At 68.2% G+C, this 23,146-nt stretch overlaps 4 non-coding genes and 1 pseudogene across 4 annotated transcripts; all 5 read left to right on the forward strand.

The window, feature by feature from the left end:
- The first annotated feature begins 3,276 nt into the window (after positions 1 to 3,276).
- LOC138919251 (5S ribosomal RNA) lies at positions 3,277 to 3,394 on the forward strand. The gene has a single exon (XR_011429266.1). It is a non-coding gene; the product is annotated as a 5S ribosomal RNA (ribosomal RNA).
- A 3,880-nt stretch (positions 3,395 to 7,274) lies between these two features.
- LOC138919268 (5S ribosomal RNA) lies at positions 7,275 to 7,391 on the forward strand (annotated as a pseudogene).
- A 3,891-nt stretch (positions 7,392 to 11,282) lies between these two features.
- LOC138919270 (5S ribosomal RNA) lies at positions 11,283 to 11,401 on the forward strand. Its single transcript, XR_011429303.1, has one exon. It is a non-coding gene; the product is annotated as a 5S ribosomal RNA (ribosomal RNA).
- A 3,872-nt stretch (positions 11,402 to 15,273) lies between these two features.
- LOC138919259 (5S ribosomal RNA) lies at positions 15,274 to 15,392 on the forward strand. Its single transcript, XR_011429287.1, has one exon. It is a non-coding gene; the product is annotated as a 5S ribosomal RNA (ribosomal RNA).
- Positions 15,393 to 19,278: 3,886 nt separating this feature from the next.
- Positions 19,279 to 19,397, forward strand: LOC138919280 (5S ribosomal RNA). The gene has a single exon (XR_011429317.1). It is a non-coding gene; the product is annotated as a 5S ribosomal RNA (ribosomal RNA).
- Positions 19,398 to 23,146: the final 3,749 nt, after the last annotated feature.

A 23,146-nucleotide genomic window follows, 5' to 3' on the forward strand; every position in this document is an offset into this window, starting at 1 on the left:
CTGATGCCTGCGCCGTGTGTCAGCTTCTCCAAGTCGGTACCTGGCTGTCCTTGATACCGTCGTTCGCGAGAAACCCTCGTTTCCGCACCGGAGTTAGTACGGGTCCTTTTGTGTTGTCTTTCCCGTCCCCTTCCCCCAAGTGTCTAAGTTTCAGCGCCTCCCCCGCTCCCCGGCTGGGATGCAACTCCGTCTCCGTCTTCGCTTTTGTCTTTTGGGGGGGGGGGGTCCTGCCTTCGTTTGAAAGGTCGGTGTCTGGCTCCTCGTGGATCCCTTGCATCCGTTTTGATTCTGAACAGACTGGATGGAAGGATTAGGAATCTTGCTGCGCTGGCCCAGGGTTTTGGTGTCCCCTCACTCAGGTGCCTCACTCTGTCCTGCCCCCCTCCTGGCCTCTGTCTGCCAGAGGGAGTGGGGAAGTCCCCCGAAGGACATTTCCGTCCTCAGCGGCCAGCCCTTCCTGGCTCCTTGGCTTGAGCTTTCATATCGTGCGGCTCGGGCAGCTTTGAAAGTCTGCTCTTCCCCTGCCTGTGTCCGCGCAGACTATCGCGGAAAGGGGATCCGGGAAGCGGGAGGGGAGTTTGCTCCAGGGGAGGAGAGCGGGGATGACAGGGAGGAGGAGAGGGAGACTTGCCTCAGATCGCACGGACTTTTACATTTTCAAGGGGGAATTCATCAAGGTAAGCCGTCTCTTCCCCACCGCAGACAGAAAGCAATAGTTGCTCGCTGTGGAGAAGCTGGGACATGCGGGCAGAGCAGGAAGAGAGGACCTCAACCTCCATCCTCTCACCGTTCAGCAATCATCCTGGGAGCGAATATCCTCGTGTTTCCCTTTTCCCGTGGGCCCCACTTTCCCTGCCAGAGCAGACCCAGGGCACCTGTGGCCTGCTTCCTGCCCGGGATGGCGGGGTGGCGGGGCGGGGCGGGCCGCGCGTCGCTCCCTGCAGGGTAGCGCCCTGGGTGGTTCTGGTTCCGACGGCTCCCCCAATCTGACCTCCGATGAGCGTGTTCTGCTGGGAGAACTGGGGCTGTGTCTCCGTAAGTTTCCCGGAGTGCGGCCCCGGAGGCTTGGTCTCAAACGAAGGCTCGGCAGCAAGGGCCGCCGTTCCTGCGAGGGACTCGCCCTCCCTGGCGGCAGTTGCCTCATCTGGTTGGAAAGGGGTCCTGTTAGTGCCTCGTCGGTGGCGTTGTTGCGGCGCGGAGCGGAGCACGACACACGCTCAGCACGGAGCGCGGCACTGGTTGGTGCGCGCTCATCGTCTGCCGTCCTTCCCTGTGAGCATAGTGCTTTCCGCCGACATTCGCCCGGCACCTGCGGGCGCGTGCCTGCTTGGGGCCGGACCCAGCAGCCGAGGACGCAGGTGCCAAAATCTCTGCCTTTGGGGGAGTTCGCCGCCTCGTGCCTGGGACGGGAGGACCGACGGCAGACCAACACGTCCCGACGAGGCGGCGTCCCCGGCCGACGGGACGCGGTGCCGTGGGAAATGGAGAGCCTGGCACAGCCGAGGTCCTGGTCAGACATGCGTTGATGGCGTCGCTCTCTTTCCCCCAGCCCGCCCCCCGCCCCCCACCCCGGCCCCCCGGCCCCTCTCCCCTCGCGTCCCGAGGTCCCCTTTCCAACGGGATCCAAGAACGCCCACAGGGCCCAAACTCTTGAGATGGGCAGTGCAGACATCGTGCCTGGATCCCGGGTGGACGGCGGGAAGCTGCGGCCAAGAACCAGAAGCCCAGAGGTCTCGGGACGGGGATACCGGTGACGTCGGGAGGCACCAACGGGTGTTCCGACGTGCGTTTCCCTCCCCGTAATCACACCGTGGCGCTCATCCGTCCATCCCTCGGCGTGCTAGCCATCTTGGTAAAACTAAGGAGACTTAACGGGTGAGCTAACCTGTGGGAGACCCTGGGTAATGTCCCTACCTGCGCTCGAGCAGACTGTGGACGCTGTGGTCGTCGGGGAGGGGTTCTGTACGTCTGGTAGATTGCGTTGGTTTCTCGGGCGAAGTTCTCCGTGTCCTGACTTTTCTGGCTGCTCGTTCTGTCAACTCAGGAAGTCCGGGGGCGCCCCGCAGAAAGAGGAAAAGAGCCAGAACGAAGCGAAGAGAGAAGGAAAGAAACACACAAACACGCACGCGCACACAAAAACGCGCACACAGAGCGAGAGCGAGAGCGAGAGCGAGAGCGAGAGCGAGCCCGAGCCCGGCTGCCTGTCCGTGGCTCCTGGGCGTCCGGGTCGCGGGGAGAGGGATCCCAGGAGCGCTGCACTCCTGAGACCCTGTCTGCACGTCCCAGGGCCCCAGGGGTGATCCCAGCCCCAGGGCCCCCGCCTCCTTGCCCGGGCCCAGCTCAGCACCACCGCCCTCCTGTGGGGAAGCTGCCTCTTGGGCAGGGCCTCTCTGTGTCAGCGTGAGCGTCTGTGTGTCTGTCGGGGGTGTCTGTCTGGGTCCGTGTCTCGGATCCTCTCAATCTCTCTGTCTCTGCCTCTGTCTCTGTCTCTGTCTCTGTGTCTCTCAGGTCGGTCAGTCAGGAGCTGTCCAGGGTGGCCGCGGGGCCTGGGGTTGAGGGCGCGGTCCGGGTCCCGTGGGCGGGGCGCGGGGCGGGGCGGGGAAGGGTGGCCCGCCTGGTCTCCCCGCGCCCGCCGCCCCGCCCCGGAGGGTTTCCGGTGATGCCCTCTGGTCGCGCCGGTGGCTCCGCTGGATTTGGGCAAGTTGGGGCCGGGCCGGAGCGGCGGCCGCCGGGGGTTGTTGGAGCGGGTTCGTTGGGAGGCGCCTCGGGCCGGAGGGGCCTCGCCGGCCCGGGGCCCCCGACGCGCTGACGCGCCGACGCGCCGACGCGCCCGACGCCGGGCCACCTGTCCCCGAGCAGAGCAGCCGGATGTCCCTGCGACCCGTCGCCGGGATGCGGGCGGACGGGAGGCCTGGAGCGTCCGGGGCCGGCTTGGGGAGCGCCTAGACTTGCGCCCCGCCCGCCCACAGTCCCCGGGGTGCCCGAGGCCTCCCGCGCCCTGGGCGGGCGGCCGGGGCAGGGCGGGGCAGGGCAGGGCAGGGCGGGGCAGGGTTTGGCTGGCCGCGGCGGCGGCGGCGGCGGCGGCGGCGGCGGCGGGAGGCGGTGGCGGGCGGGCGGCAGGCGGCGGAGCGCGGGGCGCAGGGGACGCGGGCGGCCGGTGCGCGTCACAGGGGCTCGGGCGCGCGCGTCACAGACGCCAGGCGACGGCGCGTCACAGGGGCCAGGCGACGGCGCGCGCGCGCGAGGCTTCTTAGGGGCGCCGGCGGCGCCCTCAGCGTCTACGGCCATACCACCCTGAACGCGCCCGATCTCGTCTGATCTCGGAAGCTAAGCAGGGTCGGGCCTGGTTAGTACTTGGATGGGGGCCGCCTGGGAATACCGGGTGCTGTAGGCTTTTGCCTCCCGCCGCCTCCCTCTCCTTTTGCGCCCCCCCCCAACGGCCCCAGCGCCGCTCCCTCACGCTCCTCCCGCCCCTCCTCCCTCCTCACCGGTCGCCCCATCGCCCCGCCACGCCCCCACCGCTGTCCAGCCGCGCGAGTGCCCCGCCGGCCGCCGCCACCGCCGCCGCCGCCGCCGCCGCCGCCCAGCCCTTCCACCTCGCGGCCACGGGAACCCAGGGCCAACCGGGGCCGGCCCCGCGTGGCCGTGCCCCGACGCCGCCCTCGTCCGCGGGCTCCCTCTGTCCTCGGCAGCCTCTTCCCACCCGCCAGGCTCCTGAGAGACCCTAGCGGTCCACTCGGCCGACGCGGCACCCAAGCAGTTGGTCGAGTCGTGGTGTGCGATGGAACGGATCCCGCTCCGGGCTGCGGAGGCCCGGACAGCTTCAGCAAGCTGCCAGCAGCCCTCCGTCTTCCAGAGCCCATCTGGAAAGACCCCGGGTCAGGCCTCTCCAAACAGCACCTACAGAAGGACGGGGCCCACTGGGCTCGAGAGGGCCTTCCGGGCCTGGCCATCCATCCCAAGCGGGACGGCTTCTGGATTTTCTGATGCCTGCGCCGTGTGTCAGCTTCTCCAAGTCGGTACCTGGCTGTCCTTGATACCGTCGTTCGCAGAAACCCTCGTTTCCGCACCGGAGTTGGTACGGGTCCTTTTGTGTTGTCTTTCCTTAAAGACGTCCCCTTCCCCAAGTGTCTAAGTTTCAAGCGCCTCCCCCGCTCCCCGGCTGGGATAAACTCCGTCTCCGTCTTCGCTTTTGTCTTTTGGGGGGGGGGGGGTCCTGCCTTCGTTTGAAAGGTCGGTGTCTGGCTCCTCGTGGATCCCTTGCATCCGTTTTGATTCTGAACAGACTGGATGGAAGGATTAGGAATCTTGCTGCGCTGGCCCAGGGTTTTGGTGTCCCCTCACTCAGGTGCCTCACTCTGTCCTGCCCCCTCCTGGCCTCTGTCTGCCAGAGGGAGTGGACGAGTCCCCCGAGAGGACATTTCCGTCCTCAGCGGCCAGCCCTTCCTGGCTCCTTGGCTTGAGCTTTCATATCGTGCGGCTCGGGCAGCTTTGAAAGTCTGCTCTTCCCCTGCCTGTGTCCGCGCAGACTATCGCGGAAAGGGGATCCGGGGAAGCGGGAGGGAGTTTGCTCAGGGGAGGAGAGCGGGGATGACAGGGAGGAGGAGAGGGAGACTTGCCTCAGATCGCACGGACTTTTACATTTTCAAGGGGGAATTCATCAAGGTAAGCCGTCTCTTCCCCACCGCAGACAGAAAGCAATAGTTGCTCGCTGTGGAGAAGCTGGGACATGCGGGCAGAGCAGGAAGAGAGGACCTCAACCTCCATCCTCTCACCGTTCAGCAATCATCCTGGGAGCGAATATCCTCGTGTTTCCCTTTCCCCGTGGGCCCCACTTTCCCTGCCAGAGCAGACCCTGGGCACCTGGGGCCTGCTTCCTGCTGGCCGGGGTGGGCGGGGTGGCGGGGCGGGGCGGGCCGCGCGTCGCTCCCTGCAGGGTAGCGCCCTGGGTGGTTCTGGTTCCGACGGCTCCCCCAATCTGACCTCCGATGAGCGTGTTCTGCTGGGAGAACTGGGGCTGTGTCTCCGTAAGTTTCCCGGAGTGCGGGCCCGGAGGCTTGGTCTCAAACGAAGGCTCGGCAGCAAGGGCCGCCGTTCCTGCGAGGGACTCGCCCTCCCCTGGCGGCAGTTGCCTCATCTGGTTGGAAAGGGGTCCTGTTAGTGCCTCGTCGGTGGCGTTGTTGCGAGCGCGGAAGCGGGGGCACAGGCCACCGCTCAGCACGGAGCGCGGCACTGGTTGGTGCGCGCTCATCGTCTGCCGTCCTTCCCTGTGAGCATAGTGCTTTCCGCCGACATTCGCCCGGCACCTGCGGGCCGCGTGCCTGCTTGGGGCCGGACCCAGCAGCCGAGGACGCAGGTGCCAAAATCTCTGCCTTTGGGGAGTTCGCCGCCTCGTGCCTGGGACGGGAGGACCGACGGCAGACCAACACGTCCCGACGAGGCGGCGTCCCCGACGACGGGACGCGGTGCCGTGGAAATGGAGAGCCTGGCACAGCCGAGGTCCTGGTCAGACATGCGTTGATGGCGTCGCTCTCTTTCCCCCAGCCCGCCCCCCGCCCCCACCCCGGCCCCCCGGCCCTTTCCTCTCCCTCGCGTCCCGGGGTCCCCTTTCCAACGGGATCCAAGAACGCCCACAGGGCCCAAACTCTTGAGATGGGCAGTGCAGACATCGTGCACTGGATCCCGAGGTGGACGACGGAGAGGGCTGCGGCCAGAACCCTGAAGCCCAGAGGTCTCGGGACGGGGATACCGGTGGCGTCGGGAGGCACCAACGGGTGTTCCGGCGTGCGTTTCCCTCCCCGTAATCACACCGTGGCGCTCATCCGTCCATCCTCGGCGTGCTAGCCATCTTGGTAAAACTAAGGAGACTTAACGGGTGAGCTAACCTGTGGGAGACCCTGGGTAATGTCCCTACCTGCGCTCGAGCAGACTGTGGACGCTGTGGTCGTCGGGGAGGGGTTCTGTACGTCTGGTAGATTGCGTTGGTTTCTCGGGCGAAGTTCTCCGTGTCCTGACTTTTCTGGCTGCTCGTTCTGTCAACTCAGGAAGTCCGGGGCGCCCCGCAGAGAAGGAAAGAGCCAGAACGAAGGGCGAAGAGAAGGAAAGAAACACACAAACACGCACGCGCACACAAAAACGCGCACACACAGAGCGAGAGCGAGAGCGAGAGCGAGAGCGAGAGCGAGCCGAGCCCGGCTGCCTGTCCGTGGCTCCTGGGCGTCCGGGTCGCGGGACAGGGGATCCCAGGAGCGCTGCACTCCTGAGACCCTGTCTGCACGTCCCAGGGCCCCAGGGGTGATCGCCAGCCCCAGGGCCCCCGCCTCCTTGCCCGGGCCCAGCTCAAGCACCACCGCCCTCCTGTGGGGAAGCTGCCTCTTGGGCAGGGCCTCTCTGTGTCAGCGTGAGCGTCTGTGTATGTCCCGGGGGTGTCTGTCTGGGTCCGTGTCTCGGATCCTCTCAATCTCTCTGTCTCTGCCTCTGTCTCTGTCTCTGTCTCTGTGTCTCTCAGGTCGGTCAGTCAGGAGCTGTCCAGGGTGGCCGCGGGGCCTGGGGTTGAGGGCGCGGTCCGGGTCCCGTGGGCGGGGCGCGGGGCGGGGCGGGGAAGGGTGGCCCGCCCTGGTCTCCCCGCGCCCCGCCGCCCCGCCCCGGAGGGCTTTCCGGTGATGCCCTCTGGTCGCGCCGGTGGCTCCAGCTGGATTTGGGCAAGTTGGGGCCGGGCCGGAGCGGCGGCCGCCGGGGGTTGTTGGGCCCGGGTTCGTTGGGGAGGCGCCTCGGGCCGGAGGGCCTCGCCGGCCCGGGGCGACCGCGCTGACGCGCCGACGCGCCGGCGCGCCCGACGCCCCGGGCCACCTGTCCCCGAGAGCAGAGCAGCCGGATGTCCTGCGACCCGTCGCCGGGATGCGGGCGGACAGGAGGCCTGGAGCGTCGGGGCCGGCTTGGGAGAGCGCCTAGACTTGCGCCCCGCCCGCCCACAGTCCCCGGGGTGCCCGAGGCCTCCCGCGCCCTGGGCAGGCGGCAGGGCAGGGCGGGGCAGGGCGGGGCAGGGCAGGGTTTGGCTGGCCGCGGCGGCGGCGGCGGCGGCGGCGGCGGCGGCGGGGAGGCAGTGGCAGGCAGGCGGCAGGCGGCGGAGCGCGGGGCGCAGGGGACGCGGGCGGCCGGTGCGCGTCACAGGGGCTCGGGCGCGCGCGTCACAGACGCCAGGCGACGGCGCGTCACAGGGGCCAGGCGACAGCGCGCGCGCGCGCGGGCTTCTTAGGGGCGCCGGCGGCAGCAGCGTCTACGGCCATGCCACCCTGAACGCCCGATCTCGTCTGATCTCGGAAGCTAAGCAGGGTCGGGCCTGGTTGGTACTTGGATGGGAGACCGCCTGGGAATACCGGGTGCTGTGAGCTTTTGCCTCCCCGCCGCCTCCCTCTCCTTTTGCGCCCCCCCGCCCCCCGGCCCCAGCGCCGCTCCTCCCACGCTCCTCCCGCCCCTCCTCCCTCCTCACCGGTCGCCCCATCGCCCCGCCACGCCCCCACCGCTGTCCAGCCGCGCGAGTGCCCCGCGGCCGCGGCCACCGCCGCCGCCACCGCCGCCGCCGCCCCAGCCCTTCCACCTCGCGGCCCCACGGGAACCCAGGGCCAACCGGGGCCGGCCCCGCGTGGCCGTGCCCCCGACGCCGCCCTCGTCCGGCGGGCTCCCTCTGTCCTCGGCGGCCTCTTCCCACCCGCCAGGCTCCTGAGAGACCCTAGCGGTCACTCGGCCGGCGCGGCACCCAAGCAGTTGGTCGAGTCGTGGTGTGCGATGGAACGGATCCCGCTCCGGGCTGCGGAGGCCCCGGACAGCTTCAGCAAGCTGCCAGCAGCCCCTCCGTCTTCCAGAGCCCATCTAGGAAAGACCCCGGGTCAGGCCTCTCCAAACAGCACCTACAGAAGGACGGGGCCCACTGGGCTCGAGAGGAGCCTTCCGGGCCTGGCCATCCATCCCAAGCGGGACGGCTTCTGGATTTTCTGATGCCTGCGCCGTGTGTCAGCTTCTCCAAGTCGGTACCTGGCTGTCCTTGATACCGTCGTTCGCGAGAAACCCTCGTTTCCGCACCGGAGTTGGTACGGGTCCTTTTGTGTTGTCTTTCCTTAAAGACGTCCCCTTCCCCAAGTGTCTAAGTTTCAAGCGCCTCCCCCCCGCTCCCCGGCTGGGATGCAACTCCGTCTCCGTCTTCGCTTTTGTCTTTTGGGGGGGGGGGGTCCTGCTTCGTTTGAAAGGTCGGTGTCTGGCTCCTCGTGGATCCCTTGCATCCGTTTTGATTCTGAACAGACTGGATGGAAGGATTAGGAATCTTGCTGCGCTGGCCCAGGGTTTTGGTGTCCCCTCACTCAGGTGCCTCACTCTGTCCTGCCCCCCTCCTGGCCTCTGTCTGCCAGAGGGAGTGGACGAGTCCCCCGAGAGGACATTTCCGTCCTCAGCGGCCAGCCCTTCCTGGCTCCTTGGCTTGAGCTTTCATATCGTGCGGCTCGGGCAGCTTTGAAAGTCTGCTCTTCCCCTGCCTGTGTCCGCGCAGACTATCGCGGAAAGGGGATCCGGGAAGCGGGAGGGGAGTTTGCTCCAGGGGAGGAGAGCGGGGATGACAGGGAGGAGGAGAGGGAGACTTGCCTCAGATCGCACGGACTTTTACATTTTCAAGGGGGAATTCATCAAGGTAAGCCGTCTCTTCCCCACCGCAGACAGAAAGCAATAGTTGCTCGCTGTGGAGAAGCTGGGACATGCGGGCAGAGCAGGAAGAGAGGACCTCAACCTCCATCCTCTCACCGTTCAGCAATCATCCTGGGAGCGAATATCCTCGTGTTTCCCTTTTCCCCGTGGGCCCCACTTTCCCTGCCAGAGCAGACCCAGGGCACCTGTGGCCTGCTTCCTTGCCCGGGATGGCGGGGTGGCGGGGCGGGCGGGCGCGCGTCGCTCCCTGCAGGGTAGCGCCCTGGGTGGTTCTGGTTCCGACGGCTCCCCCAATCTGACCTCCGATGAGCGTGTTCTGCTGGGAGAACTGGGGCTGTGTCTCCGTAAGTTTCCCGGAGTGCGGGCCCGGAGGCTTGGTCTCAAACGAAGGCTCGGCAGCAAGGGCCGCCGTTCCTGCGGGGACTCGCCCTCCCCTGAGCAGCAGTTGCCTCATCTGGTTGGAAAGGGGGTCCTGTTGAGTGCCTCGTCGGTGGCGTTGTTGCGGCGCGGAGCGGGAGCACGACACCGCTCAGCACGGAGCGCGGCACTGGTTGGTGCGCGCTCATCGTCTGCCGTCCTTCCCTGTGAGCATAGTGCTTTCCGCCGACATTCGCCCGGCACCTGCGGGCCGCGTGCCTGCTTGGGGCCGGACCCCGCAGCCGAGGACGCAGGTGCCAAAATCTCTGCCTTTGGGGGAGTTCGCCGCCTCGTGCCTGGGACGGGAGGACCGACGGCAGACCAGCACGTCCCGACGAGAGGCGGCGTCCCCGACGACGGGACGCGGTGCCGTGGGAAATGGAGAGCCTGGCACAGCCGAGGTCCTGGTCAGACATGCGTTGATGGCGTCGCTCTCTTTCCCCCAGCCCGCCCCCCGCCCCCACCCCGGCCCCCCGGCCCCTTTCCTCTCCCTCGCGTCCCGAGGTCCCCTTTCCAACGGGATCCAAGAACGCCCACAGGGCCCAAACTCTTGAGATGGGCAGTGCAGACATCGTGCACTGGATCCCGGGTGGACGACGGGGAGAGGGCTGCGGCCCAGAACCCTGAAGCCCAGAGGTCTCGGGACGGGGATACCGGTGACGTCGGGAGGCACCAACGGGTGTTCCGCGTGCGTTTCCCTCCCCGTAATCACACCGTGGCGCTCATCCGTCCATCCTCGGCGTGCTAGCCATCTTGGTAAAACTAAGGAGACTTAACGGGTGAGCTAACCTGTGGGAGACCCTGGGTAATGTCCCTACCTGCGCTCGAGCAGACTGTGGACGCTGTGGTCGTCGGGGAGGGGGTTCTGTACGTCTGGTAGATTGCGTTGGTTTCTCGGGCGAAGTTCTCCGTGTCCTGACTTTTCTGGCTGCTCGTTCTGTCAACTCAGGAAGTCCGGGGGCGCCCCGCAGAAAGAGGAAAAGAGCCAGAACGAAGAGGCGAAAGAGAAAGGAAAGAAACACACAAACACGCACGCGCACACAAACGCGCACACACAGAGCGAGAGCGAGAGCGAGAGCGAGAGCGAGAGCGAGCCGAGCCCGGCTGCCTGTCCGTGGCTCCTGGGCGTCCGGGTCGCGGGAGAGGGATCCCAGGAGCGCTGCACTCCTGAGACCCTGTCTGCACGTCCCAGGGCCCCAGGGGTGATCGCCAGCCCCAGGGCCCCGCCTCCTTGCCCGGGCCCAGCTCAAGCACCACCGCCCTCCTGTGGGGAAGCTGCCTCTTGGGCAGGGCCTCTCTGTGTCAGCGTGAGCGTCTGTGTGTCTGTCCCGGGGGTGTCTGTCTGGGTCCGTGTCTCGGATCCTCTCAATCTCTCTGTCTCTGCCTCTGTCTCTGTCTCTGTCTCTGTGTCTCTCAGGTCGGTCAGTCAGGAGCTGTCCAGGGTGGCCGCGGGGCCTGGGGTTGAGGGCGCGGTCCGGGTCCCGTGGGCGGGGCGCGGGGCGGGGCGGAAGGGTGGCCCGCCCTGGTCTCCCCGCGCCCCGCCGCCCGCCCCGGAGGGCTTTCCGGTGATGCCCTCTGGTCGCGGTGGCTCCAGCTGGATTTGGGCAAGTTGGGGCCGGGCCGGAGCGGCCGCCGAGGGGTTGTTGGGCCCGGGTTCGTTGGGAGGCGCCTCGGGCCGGAGGGGCCTCGCCGGCCCGGGGCCCCGACGCGCGCGCGCCGACGCGCCGACGCGCCCGACGCCCCGGGCCACCTGTCCCCGAGCAGAGCAGCCGGATGTCCTGCGACCCGTCGCCGGGATGCGGGCGGACAGGAGGCCTGGAGCGTCCGGGGCCGGCTGGAGAGCGCCTAGACTTGCGCCCGCCCGCCCACAGTCCCCGGGGTGCCCGGGCCTCCCGCGCCCTGGGCGGGCGGCAGGGCAGGGCAGGGCAGGGCAGGGCAGGGCAGGGCGGGGTTTGGCTGGCCGCGGCGGCGGCGGCGGCGGCGGCAGCGGCGGCGAGGCAGTGGCAGGCAGGCGGCAGGCGGCGGAGCGCGGGGCGCAGGGGACGCGGGCGGCCGGTGCGTCACAGGGGCTCGGGCGCGCGCGTCACAGACGCCAGGCGACGGCGCGTCACAGGGGCCAGGCGACAGCGCGCGCGCGCGCGGGGCTTCTTAGGGGCGCCGGCGGCGCCGCCAGCGTCTACGGCCATACCACCCTGAACGCGCCCGATCTCGTCTGATCTCGGAAGCTAAGCAGGGTCGGGCCTGGTTAGTACTTGGATGGGAGACCGCCTGGGAATACCGGGTGCTGTAGGCTTTTGCCTCCCGCCGCCTCCCTCTCCTTTTGCGCCCCCCCCGCCCCCCGGCCCTAGAGCCGCTCCCTCCACGCTCCTCCCGCCCCTCCTCCCTCCTCACCGGTCGCCCCATCGCCCCGCCACGCCCCCACCGCTGTCCAGCCGCGCGAGTGCCCCGCGGCCGCGGCCACCGCCGCCGCCGCCGCCGCCGCCGCCCAGCCCTTCCACCTCGCGGCCCCACGGGAACCCAGGGCCAACCGGGGCCGGCCCCGCGTGGCCGTGCCCCCGACGCCGCCCTCGTCCGGCGGGCTCCCTCTGTCCTCGGCGGCCTCTTCCCACCCGCCAGGCTCCTGAGAGACCCTGCGGTCCACTCGGCCGGCGCGGCACCCAAGCAGTTGGTCGAGTCGTGGTGTGCGATGGAACGGATCCCGCTCCGGGCTGCGGAGGCCCGGACAGCTTCAGCAAGCTGCCAGCAGCCCCTCCGTCTTCCAGAGCCCATCTAGGAAAGACCCCGGGTCGAGGCCTCTCCAAACAGCACCTACAGAAGGACGGGGCCCACTGGGCTCGAGAGGAGCCTTCCCGGGCCTGGCCATCCATCCCAAGCGGGACGGCTTCTGGATTTTCTGATGCCTGCGCCGTGTGTCAGCTTCTCCAAGTCGGTACCTGGCTGTCCTTGATACCGTCGTTCGCGAGAAACCCTCGTTTCCGCACCGGAGTTGGTACGGGTCCTTTTGTGTTGTCTTTCCTTAAAGACGTCCCCAAGTGTCTAAGTTTCAGCGCCTCCCCCCGCTCCCCGGCTGGGATGCAACTCCGTCTCCGTCTTCGCTTTTGTCTTTTGGGGGGGGGGGGGTCCTGCCTTCGTTTGAAAGGTCGGTGTCTGGCTCCTCGTGGATCCCTTGCATCCGTTTTGATTCTGAACAGACTGGATGGAAGGATTAGGAATCTTGCTGCGCTGGCCCAGGGTTTTGGTGTCCCCTCACTCAGGTGCCTCACTCTGTCCTGCCCCCTCCTGGCCTCTGTCTGCCAGAGGGTGGGCAAGTCCCCCGAGAGGACATTTCCGTCCTCAGCGGCCTCCTGGCTCCTGGCTTGAGCTTTCATATCGTGCGGCTCGGGCAGCTTTGAAAGTCTGCTCTTCCCCTGCCTGTGTCCGCGCAGACTATCGCGGAAAGGGGATCCGGGAAAGCGGGAGGAGTTTGCTCAGGGGAGGAGAGCGGGGATGACAGGGAGGAGGAGAGAGGGGAGACTTGCCTCAGATCGCACGGACTTTTACATTTTCAAGGGGGAATTCATCAAGGTAAGCCGTCTCTTCCCCACCGCAGACAGAAAGCAATAGTTGCTCGCTGTGGAGAAGCTGGGACATGCGGGCAGAGCAGGAAGAGAGGACCTCAACCTCCATCCTCTCACCGTTCAGCAATCATCCTGGGAGCGAATATCCTCGTGTTTCCCTTTTCCCGTGGGCCCCACTTTCCCTGCCAGAGCAGACCCAGGGCACCTGTGGCCTGCTTCCTGCTTGCCCGGGATGGCGGGGTGGCGGGGCGGGCGGGCCGCGCGTCGCTCCCTGCAGGGTAGCGCCCTGGGTGGTTCTGGTTCCGACGGCTCCCCCAATCTGACCTCCGATGAGCGTGTTCTGCTGGGAGAACTGGGGCTGTGTCTCCGTAAGTTTCCCGGAGTGCGGGCACGGAGGCTTGGTCTCAAACGAAGGCTCGGCAGCAAGGGCCGCCGTTCCTGCGAGGACTCGCCCTCTGAGCGGCAGTTGCCTCATCTGGTTGGAAAGGGGGTCCTGTTAGTGCCTCGTCGGTGGCGTTGTTGCGGCGCGGAAGCGGGAGCACGGAGCCACCGCTCAGCACGGAGCGCGGCACTGGTTGGTGCGCGCTCATCGTCTGCCGTCCTTCCCTGTGAGCATAGTGCTTTCCGCCGACATTCGCCCGGCACCTGCGGGCCGCGTGCCTGCTTGGGGCCGGACCCAGCAGCAGCCGAGGACGCAGGTGCCAAAATCTCTGCCTTTGGGGGAGTTCGCCGCCTCGTGCCTGGGACGGGAGGACCGGCGGCAGACCAACACGTCCCGACGAGAGGCGGCGTCCCCGACGACGGGACGCGGTGCCGTGGGAAATGGAGAGCCTGGCACAGCCGAGGTCCTGGTCAGACATGCGTTGATGGCGTCGCTCTCTCCCCCAGCCCGCCCCCGCCCCCCACCCCGGCCCCCGGCCCTTTCCTCCTCCCTCGCGTCCCGAGGGTCCCCTTTCCAACGGGATCCAAGAACGCCCACAGGGCCCAAACTCTTGAGATGGGCAGTGCAGACATCGTGCACTGGATCCCGGGTGGACGACGGGAGAGGGCTGCGGCCCAGAACCCTGAAGCCCAGAGGTCTCGGGACGGGGATACCGGTGACGTCGGGAGGCACCAACGGGTGTTCCGACGTGCGTTTCCCTCCCCGTAATCACACCGTGGCGCTCATCCGTCCATCCTCGGCGTGCTAGCCATCTTGGTAAAACTAAGGAGACTTAACGGGTGAGCTAACCTGTGGGAGACCCTGGGTAATGTCCCTACCTGCGCTCGAGCAGACTGTGGACGCTGTGGTCGTCGGGGAGGGGGTTCTGTACGTCTGGTAGATTGCGTTGGTTTCTCGGGCGAAGTTCTCCGTGTCCTGACTTTTCTGGCTGCTCGTTCTGTCAACTCAGGAAGTCCGGGGCGCCCCGCAGAAAGAGGAAAAGAGCCAGAACGAAGGCGAAGAGAGAAGGAAAGAAACACACAAACACGCACGCGCACACACGCGCGCACACACAGAGCGAGAGCGAGCGAGAGCGAGAGCGAGCGAGCCCGAGCCCGGCTGCCTGTCCGTGGCTCCCTGGGCGTCCGGGTCGCGGGACAGGGATCCCAGGAGCGCTGCACTCCTGAGACCCTGTCTGCACGTCCCAGGGCCCCAGGGGTGATCGCCAGCCCCAGGGCCCCGCCTCCTTGCCCGGGCCCAGCTCCAACCACCGCCCTCCTGTGGGGAAGCTGCCTCTTGGGCAGGGCCTCTCTGTGTCAGCGTGAGCGTCTGTGTGTCTGTCCCGGGGGTGTCTGTCTGGGTCCGTGTGCGGATCCTCTCAATCTCTCTGTCTCTGCCTCTGTCTCTGTCTCTGTGTCTCTCAGGTCGGTCAGTCAGGAGCTGTCCAGGGTGGCCGCGGGGCCTGGGGTTGAGGGCGCGGTCCGGGTCCCGTGGGCGGGGCGCGGGCGGGGCGGGGAAGGGTGGCCCGCCCTGGTCTCCCCGCGCCCCGCCGCCCGCCCCGGAGGGGTTCCGGTGATGCCCTCTGGTCGCGCCGGTGGCTCCGCTGGTTTGGGCAAGTTGGGGCCGGGCCGGAGCGGCCGCCGGGGGTTGTTGGGCCCGGGTTCGTTGGGAGGCGCCTCGGGCCGGAGGGGCCTCGCCGGCCCGGGGCCCCGGCGCGCGCGCGCCGGCGCGCCGACGCGCCCGACGCCCCGGGCCACCTGTCCCCGAGCAGAGCAGCCGGATGTCCTGCGACCCGTCGCCGGGATGCAGGCGGACAGGAAGACCTGGAGCGTCCGGGGCCGGCTTGGGAGAGCGCCTAGACTTGCGCCCCGCCCGCCCACAGTCCCCGGGGTGCCCGAGGCCTCCCGCGCCCTGGGCGGGCGGCAGGGGCAGGGCAGGGCAGGGCAGGGCAGGGCGGGGGGGTTTGGCTGGCCGCGGCGGCGGCGGCGGCGGCGGCGGCGGCGGCGGGAGGCAGTGGCAGGCAGGCGGCGGGCGGCGGAGCGCGGGGCGCAGGGGACGCGGGCGGCCGGTGCGCGTCACAGGGGCTCGGGCACGCGCGTCACAGACGCCAGGCGCGGCGCGTCACAGGGGCCAGGCGACAGCGCGCGCGCGCGGGGGCTGTTGGGGGCGCCGGCGGCAGCCTCAGGCGTCTCCGGCCATACCACCCTGAACGCGCCCGATCTCGTCTGATCTCGGAAGCTAAGCAGGGTCGGGCCTGGTTAGTACTTGGATGGGAGACCGCCTGGGAATACCGGGTGCTGTGAGCTTTTGCCTCCCGCCGCCTCCCTCTCCTTTGCGCCCCCCCCCCGCCCCCCGGCCCTCGGCCGCTCCCTCACGCTCCTCCCGCCCCTCCTCCCTCCTCACCGGTCGCCCCATCGCCCCGCCACGCCCCCACCGCTGTCCAGCCGCGCGAGTGCCCCGCGGCCGCGGCCACCGCCGCCGCCGCCGCCGCCGCCGCCAGCCCTTCCACCTCGCGGCCCCACGGGAACCCAGGGCCAACCGGGGCCGGCCCCGCGTGGCCGTGCCCCCGACGCCGCCCTCGTCCGGCGGGCTCCCTCTGTCCTCGGCGGCCTCTTCCCACCCGCCAGGCTCCTGAGAGACCTAGCGGTCCACTCGGCCGGCGCGGCACCCAAGCAGTTGGTCGAGTCGTGGTGTGCGATGGAACGGATCCCGCTCCGGGCTCGGAGGCCCGGACAGCTTCAGCAAGCTGCCAGCAGCCCCTCCGTCTTCCAGAGCCCATCTGAGAAAGACCCCGGGTCAGGCCTCTCCCAAACAGCACCTACAGAAGGACGGGGCCCACTGGGCTCGAGAGGAGCCTTCCGGGCCTGGCCATCCATCCCAAGCGGGACGGCTTCTGGATTTTCTGATGCCTGCGCCGTGTCCAGCTTCTCCAAGTCGGTACCTGGCTGTCCTTGATACCGTCGTTCGCGAGAAACCCTCGTTTCCGCACCGGAGTTGGTACGGGTCCTTTTGTGTTGTCTTTCCTTAAAGACGTCCCCTTCCCCAAGTGTCTAAGTTTCAAGCGCCTCCCCCGCTCCCCGGCTGGGATGCAACTCCGTCTCCGTCTTCGCTTTTTGTCTTTTGGGGGGGGGGGGGGTCCTGCCTTCGTTTGAAAGGTCGGTGTCTGGCTCCTCGTGGATCCCTTGCATCCGTTTTGATTCTGAACAGACTGGATGGAAGGATTAGGAATCTTGCTGCGCTGGCCCAGGGTTTTGGTGTCCCCTCACTCAGGTGCCTCACTCTGTCCTGCCCCCCTCCTGGCCTCTGTCTGCCAGAGGGAGTGGACGAGTCCCCCGAGAGGACATTTCCGTCCTCAGCGGCCAGCCCTTCCTGGCTCCTTGGCTTGAGCTTTCATATCGTGCGGCTCGGGCAGCTTTGAAAGTCTGCTCTTCCCCTGCCTGTGTCCGCGCAGACTATCGCGGAAAGGGGATCCGGGAAAGCGGGAGGGAGTTTGCTCCAGGGGAGGAGAGCGGGGATGACAGGGAGGAGGAGAGGGAGACTTGCCTCAGATCGCACGGACTTTTACATTTTCAGGGGGGAATTCATCAAGGTAAGCCGTCTCTTCCCCACCGCAGACAGAAAGCAATAGTTGCTCGCTGTGGAGAAGCTGGGACATGCGGGCAGAGCAGGAAGAGAGGACCTCAACCTCCATCCTCTCACCGTTCAGCAATCATCCTGGGAGCGAATATCCTCGTGTTTCCCTTTTCCCGTGGGCCCCTTTCCCTGCCAGAGCAGACCCAGGGCACCTGTGGCCTGCTTCCTGCTTGCCGGGATGGCGGGGGTGGCGGGGCGGGGCGGGCCGCGCGTCGCTCCCTGCAGGGTGGCGCCCTGGGTGGTTCTGGTTCCGACGGCTCCCCAATCTGACCTCCGATGAGCGTGTTCTGCTGGGAGAACTGGGGCTGTGTCTCCGTAAGTTTCCCGGAGTGCGGGCCGGAGGCTTGGTCTCAAACGAAGGCTCGGCAGCAAGGGCCGCCGTTCCTGCGAGGACTCGCCCTCCTGAGCGGCAGTTGCCTCATCTGGTTGGAAAGGGGGTCCTGTTAGTGCCTCGTCGGTGGCGTTGTTGCGGCGGAAGCGGGGCACGGAACACACCGCTCAGCACGGAGCGCGGCACTGGTTGGTGCGCGCTCATCGTCTACCGTCCTTCCCTGTGAGCATAGTGCTTTCCGCCGACATTCGCCCGGCACCTGCGGGCCGCGTGCCTGCTTGGGGCCCGGACCCAGCTTCGAGGACGCAGGTGCCAAAATCTCTGCCTTTGGGGGAGTTCGCCGCCTCGTGCCTGGGACGGGAGGACCGACGGCAGACCAACACGTCCCGACGAGAGGCGGCGTCCCCGGCCGACGGGACGCGGTGCCGTGGGAAATGGAGAGCCTGGCACAGCCGAGGTCCTGGTCAGACATGCGTTGATGGCGTCGCTCTCTTTCCCCCAGCCCGCCCCCCGCCCCCACCCCGGCCCCCGGCCCTTTCCTCTCCCTCGCGTCCCGAGGTCCCCTTTCCAACGGGATCCAAGAACGCCCACAGGGCCCAAACTCTTGAGATGGGCAGTGCAGACATCGTGCACTGGATCCCGGGTGGACGACGGGAGAGGGCTGCGGCCCAGAACCTGAAGCCCAGAGGTCTCGGGACGGGATACCGGTGACGTCGGGAGGCACCAACGGGTGTTCCGACGTGCGTTTCCCTCCCGGTAATCACACCGTGGCGCTCATCCGTCCATCCTCGGCGTGCTAGCCATCTTGGTAAAACTAAGGAGACTTAACGGGTGAGCTAACCTGTGGGAGACCCTGGGTAATGTCCCTACCTGCGCTCGAGCAGACTGTGGACGCTGTGGTCGTCGGGGAGGGGTTCTGTACGTCTGGTAGATTGCGTTGGTTTCTCGGGCGAAGTTCTCCGTGTCCTGACTTTTCTGGCTGCTCGTTCTGTCAACTCAGGAAGTCCGGGGCGCCCCGCAGAGAAAGAGGAAAAGAGCCAGAACGAAGAGGCGAAGAGAAGGAAAGAAACACACAAACACGCACGCGCGCACACAAACGCGCACACACAGAGCGAGAGCGAGAGCGAGAGCGAGAGCGAGAGCGAGCCCGAGCCCGGCTGCCTGTCCGTGGCTCCTGGGCGTCCGGGTCGCGGAGACAGGGATCCCAGGAGCGCTGCACTCTGAGACCCTGTCTGCACGTCCCAGGGCCCCAGGGGTGATCGCCAGCCCCAGGGCCCCGCCTCCTTGCCGGGCCCAGCTCAAGCACCACCGCCCTCCTGTGGGGAAGCTGCCTCTTGGGCAGGGCCTCTCTGTGTCAGCGTGAGCGTCTGTGTCTGTCCCGGGGGTGTCTGTCTGGGTCCGTGTCTCGGATCCTCTCAATCTCTCTGTCTCTGCCTCTGTCTCTGTCTCTGTCTCTGTGTCTCTCAGGTCGGTCAGTCAGGAGCTGTCCAGGGTGGCCGCGGGGCCTGGGGTTGAGGGCGCGGTCCGGGTCCCGTGGGGCGGGGGGCGGGGCAGGGCAGAGGGTGGCCGTCCCCCGCGCCGCCCCCGCCCCGGAGGGTTTCCGTGATGCCCTCTGGTCGCGCCGGTGGCTCCAGCTGGTTGGGCAAGTTGGGGCCGGGCCGGAACGGCGGCCGCCGGGGGGTTGTTGGGCCCGGGTTCGTTGGGAGGCGCCTCGGGCCGGAGGGGCCTCGCCGGCCCGGGGCCCGACGCGCTGACGGCGCCGACGCGCCGGCCGCGCCCGACGCCCCGGAGCCACCTGTCCCCGAGCAGAGCAGCCGGATGTCCTGCGACCCGTCGCCGGGATGCGGGCGGACAGGAGGCCTGGAGCGTCCGGGGCCGGCTTGGGAGAGCGCCTAGACTTGCGCCCCGCCGCCCACAGTCCCCGGGGTGCCCGAGGCCTCCCGCGCCCTGGGCGGGCGGCAGGGCAGGGCAGGGCAGGGCAGGGCAGGGCAGGGCAGGGTTTGGCTGGCCGCGGCGGCGGCGCCGGCGGCGGCGGCGGCGCGGCGGAGCAGTGGCAGGCAGGCGGCAGGCGGCGGAGCGCGGGGGCGCAGGGGACGCGGGCGGCCGGTGCGCGTCACAGGGGCTCGGGCGCGCGCGTCTGAGACGCCAGGCGACCGGCGCGTCACAGGGGCCAGGCGACAGCGCGCGCGCGCGCGGGGCTTCTTAGGGGCGCCGGCCGGCAGCCTCGCGTCTACGGCCATACCACCCTGAACGCGCCCGATCTCGTCTGATCTCGGAAGCTAAGCAGGGTCGGGCCTGGTTAGTACTTGGATGGGAGACCGCCTGGGAATACCGGGTGCTGTAGGCTTTTGCCTCCCGCCGCCTCCCTCTCTTTTGCGCCCCCCCAACGGCCCCAGCGCCGCTCCCTCCACGCTCCTCCCCGCCCCTCCTCCCTCCTCACCGGTCGCCCCATCGCCCCGCCACGCCCCCACCGCTGTCCAGCCGCGCGGGTGCCCCGCGGCCGCGGCCACCGCCCGCCGCCGCCCCGCCGCCGCCGCCGCCCAGCCCTTCCACCTCGCGGCCCCACGGGAACCCAGGGCCAACCGGGGCCGGCCCCGCGTGGCCGTGCCCCCGACGCCGCCCTCGTCCGGCGGGCTCCCTCTGTCCTCGGCGGCCTCTTCCCACCCGCCAGGCTCTGAGAGACCCTAGCGGTCCACTCGGCCGGCGCGGCACCCAAGCAGTTGGTCGAGTCGTGGTGTGCGATGGAACGGATCCCGCTCCGGGCTGCGGAGGCCCGGACAGCTTCAGCAAGCTGCCAGCAGCCCCTCCGTCTTCCAGAGCCCATCTAGGAAAGACCCCGGGTCAGGCCTCTCCAAACAGCACCTACAGAAGGACGGGGCCCACTGGGCTCGAGAGGAGCCTTCCGGGCCTGGCCATCCATCCCAAGCGGGACGGCTTCTGGATTTTCTGATGCCTGCGCCGTGTGTCAGCTTCTCAAGTCGGTACCTGGCTGTCCTTGATACCGTCGTTCGCGAGAAACCCTCGTTTCCGCACCGGAGTTAGTACGGGTCCTTTTGTGTTGTCTTTCCTTAAAGACGTCCCCTTCCCCCAAGTGTCTAAGTTTCAGCGCCTCCCCCCGCTCCCGGCTGGGATGCAACTCCGTCTCCGTCTTCGCTTTTGTCTTTTGGGGGGGGGGGGGGTCCTGCCTTCGTTTGAAAGGTGGGTGTCTGGCTCCTCGTGGATCCCTTGCATCCGTTTTGATTCTGAACAGACTGGATGGAAGGATTAGGAATCTTGCTGCGCTGGCCCAGGGTTTTGGTGTCCCCTCACTCAGGTGCCTCACTCTGTCCTGCCCCCTCCTGGCCTCTGTCTGCCAGAGGAGTGGACGGAAGTCCCCCGAGAGGACATTTCCGTCCTCAGCGGCCAGCCCTTCCTGGCTCCTTGGCTTGAGCTTTCATATCGTGCGGCTCGGGCAGCTTTGAAAGTCTGCTCTTCCCTGCCTGTGTCCGCGCAGACTATCGCGGAAAGGGGATCCGGGAAAGCGGGAGGAGTTTGCTCAGGGGAGGAGAGCGGGGATGACAGGGAGGAGGAGAGGGGAGACTTGCCTCAGATCGCACGGACTTTTACATTTTCAAGGGGGAATTCATCAAGGTAAGCCGTCTCTTCCCCACCGCAGACAGAAAGCAATAGTTGCTCGCTGTGGAGAAGCTGGGACATGCGGGCAGAGCAGGGAGAGAGACCTCAGCCTCCATCCTCTCACCGTTCAGCAATCATCCTGGGAGCGAATATCCTCGTGTTTCCCTTTTCCCGTGGGCCCCACTTTCCCTGCCAGAGCAGACCCAGGGCACCTGTGGCCTGCTTCCTGCTGCCCGGGATGGCGGGGTGGCGGGGCGGGGCGGGCCGCGCGTCGCTCCCTGCAGGGTAGCGCCCTGGGTGGTTCTGGTTCCGACGGCTCCCCCAATCTGACCTCCGATGAGCGTGTTCTGCTGGGAGAACTGGGGCTGTGTCTCCGTAAGTTTCCCGGAGTGCGGGCCCGGAGGCTTGGTCTCAAACGAAGGCTCGGCAGCAAGGCCGCCGTTCCTGCGAGGACTCGCCCTCCCTGGCCGGCAGTTGCCTCATCTGGTTGGAAAGGGGTCCTGTTAGTGCCTCGTCGGTGGCGTTGTTGCGGCGCGGAAGCGGGAGCACGGAGCACACCGCTCAGCACGGAGCGCGGCACTGGTTGGTGCGCGCTCATCGTCTGCCGTCCTTCCCTGTGAGCATAGTGCTTTCCGCCGACATTCGCCCGGCACCTGCGGGCCGCGTGCCTGCTTGGGGCCGGACCCAGCAGCCGAGGACGCAGGTGCCAAAATCTCTGCCTTTGGGGAGTTCGCCGCCTCGTGCCTGGGACGGGAGGACCGACGGCAGACCAACACGTCCCGACGAGAGGCGGCGTCCCCGGCCGACGGGACGCGGTGCCGTGGAAATGGAGAGCCTGGCACAGCCGGGGTCCTGGTCAGACATGCGTTGATGGCGTCGCTCTCTTTCCCCAGCCCGCCCCCCGCCCCCCACCCCGGCCCCCGGCCCTTTCCTCTCCCTCGCGTCCCGAGGTCCCCTTTCAACGGGATCCAAGAACGCCCACAGGGCCCAAACTCTTGAGATGGGCAGTGCAGACATCGTGCACTGGATCCCGGGTGGACGACGGGAGAGGGCTGCGGCCCAGAACCCTGAAGCCCAGAGGTCTCGGGACGGGGATACCGGTGAGCGTCGGGAGGCACCAGCGGGTGTTCCGACGTGCGTTTCCCTCCCCGTAATCACACCGTGGCGCTCATCCGTCCATCCTCGGCGTGCTAGCCATCTTGGTAAAACTAAGGAGACTTAACGGGTGAGCTAACCTGTGGGAGACCCTGGGTAATGTCCCTACCTGCGCTCGAGCAGACTGTGGACGCTGTGGTCGTCGGGGAGGGGTTCTGCGTCTGGTAGATTACGTTGGTTTCTCGGGCGAAGTTCTCCGTGTCCTGACTTTTCTGGCTGCTCGTTCTGTCAACTCAGGAAGTCCGGGGCGCCCCGCAGAAAGAGGAAAGAGCCAGAACGAAAGGCGAAAGAGAGAAGGAAAGAAACACACAAACACGCACGCGCACACAAAAACACGCACACACAGAGCGAGAGCGAGAGCGAGAGCGAGAGCGAGAGCGAGCCCGAGCCCGGCTGCCTGTCCGTGGCTCCTGGGCGTCCGGGTCGCGGGACAGGGATCCCAGGAGCGCTGCACTCTGAGACCCTGTCTGCACGTCCCAGGGCCCCAGGGGTGATCGCCAGCCCCAGGGCCCCCGCCTCCTTGCCCGGGCCCAGCTCAAGCACCACCGCCCTCCTGTGGGGAAGCTGCCTCTTGGGCAGGGCCTCTCTGTGTCAGCGTGAGCGTCTGTGTGTCTGTCCCGGGGGGTGTCTGTCTGGGTCCGTGTCTCGGATCCTCTCAATCTCTCTGTCTCTGCCTCTGTCTCTGTCTCTGTCTCTGTGTCTCTCAGGTCGGTCAGTCAGGAGCTGTCCAGGGTGGCCGCGGGGCCTGGGGTTGAGGGCGCGGTCCGGGTCCCGTGGGCAGGGCGCAGGGCGGGGCGGGGAAGGGTGGCCGCCCTGGTCTCCCCGCGCCCCGCCGCCCGCCCCGGAGGGCTTTCGGTGATGCCCTCTGGTCGCGCCGGTGGCTCCAGCTGGATTTGGGCAAGTTGGGGCCGGGCCGGAGCGGCGGCCGCCGGGGTTGTTGGGCCCGGGTTCGTTGGGAGGCGCCTCGGGCCGGAGGGGCCTCGCCGGCCCGGGGCCCCGACGCGCTGGCCGGCCCGGCGCGCGGCGCGCCCCGGCCGCCCGGGCCACCTGTCCCCGAGCAGAGCAGCCGGATGTCCTGCGACCCGTCGCCGGGATGCGGGCGGACAGGAGGCCTGGAGCGTCGGGGCCGGCTTGGGAGAGCGCCTAGACTTGCGCCCCGCCCGCCCACAGTCCCCGGGGTGCCGAGGCCTCCCGCGCCCTGGGCGGGCGGCAGGGCAGGGCAGGGCAGGGCAGGGCAGGCAGGGCAGGGTTTGGCTGGCCGCGGCGGCGGCGGCGGCGGCGGCGGCGGCGGCGGCGGGAGGCAGTGGCAGGCAGGCGGCGGGCGGC

The sequence above is a fragment of the Equus caballus genome, chromosome 1 (assembly GCF_041296265.1).
Source record: "Equus caballus isolate H_3958 breed thoroughbred chromosome 1, TB-T2T, whole genome shotgun sequence".
Classification (NCBI taxonomy): domain Eukaryota; kingdom Metazoa; phylum Chordata; class Mammalia; order Perissodactyla; family Equidae; genus Equus; species Equus caballus.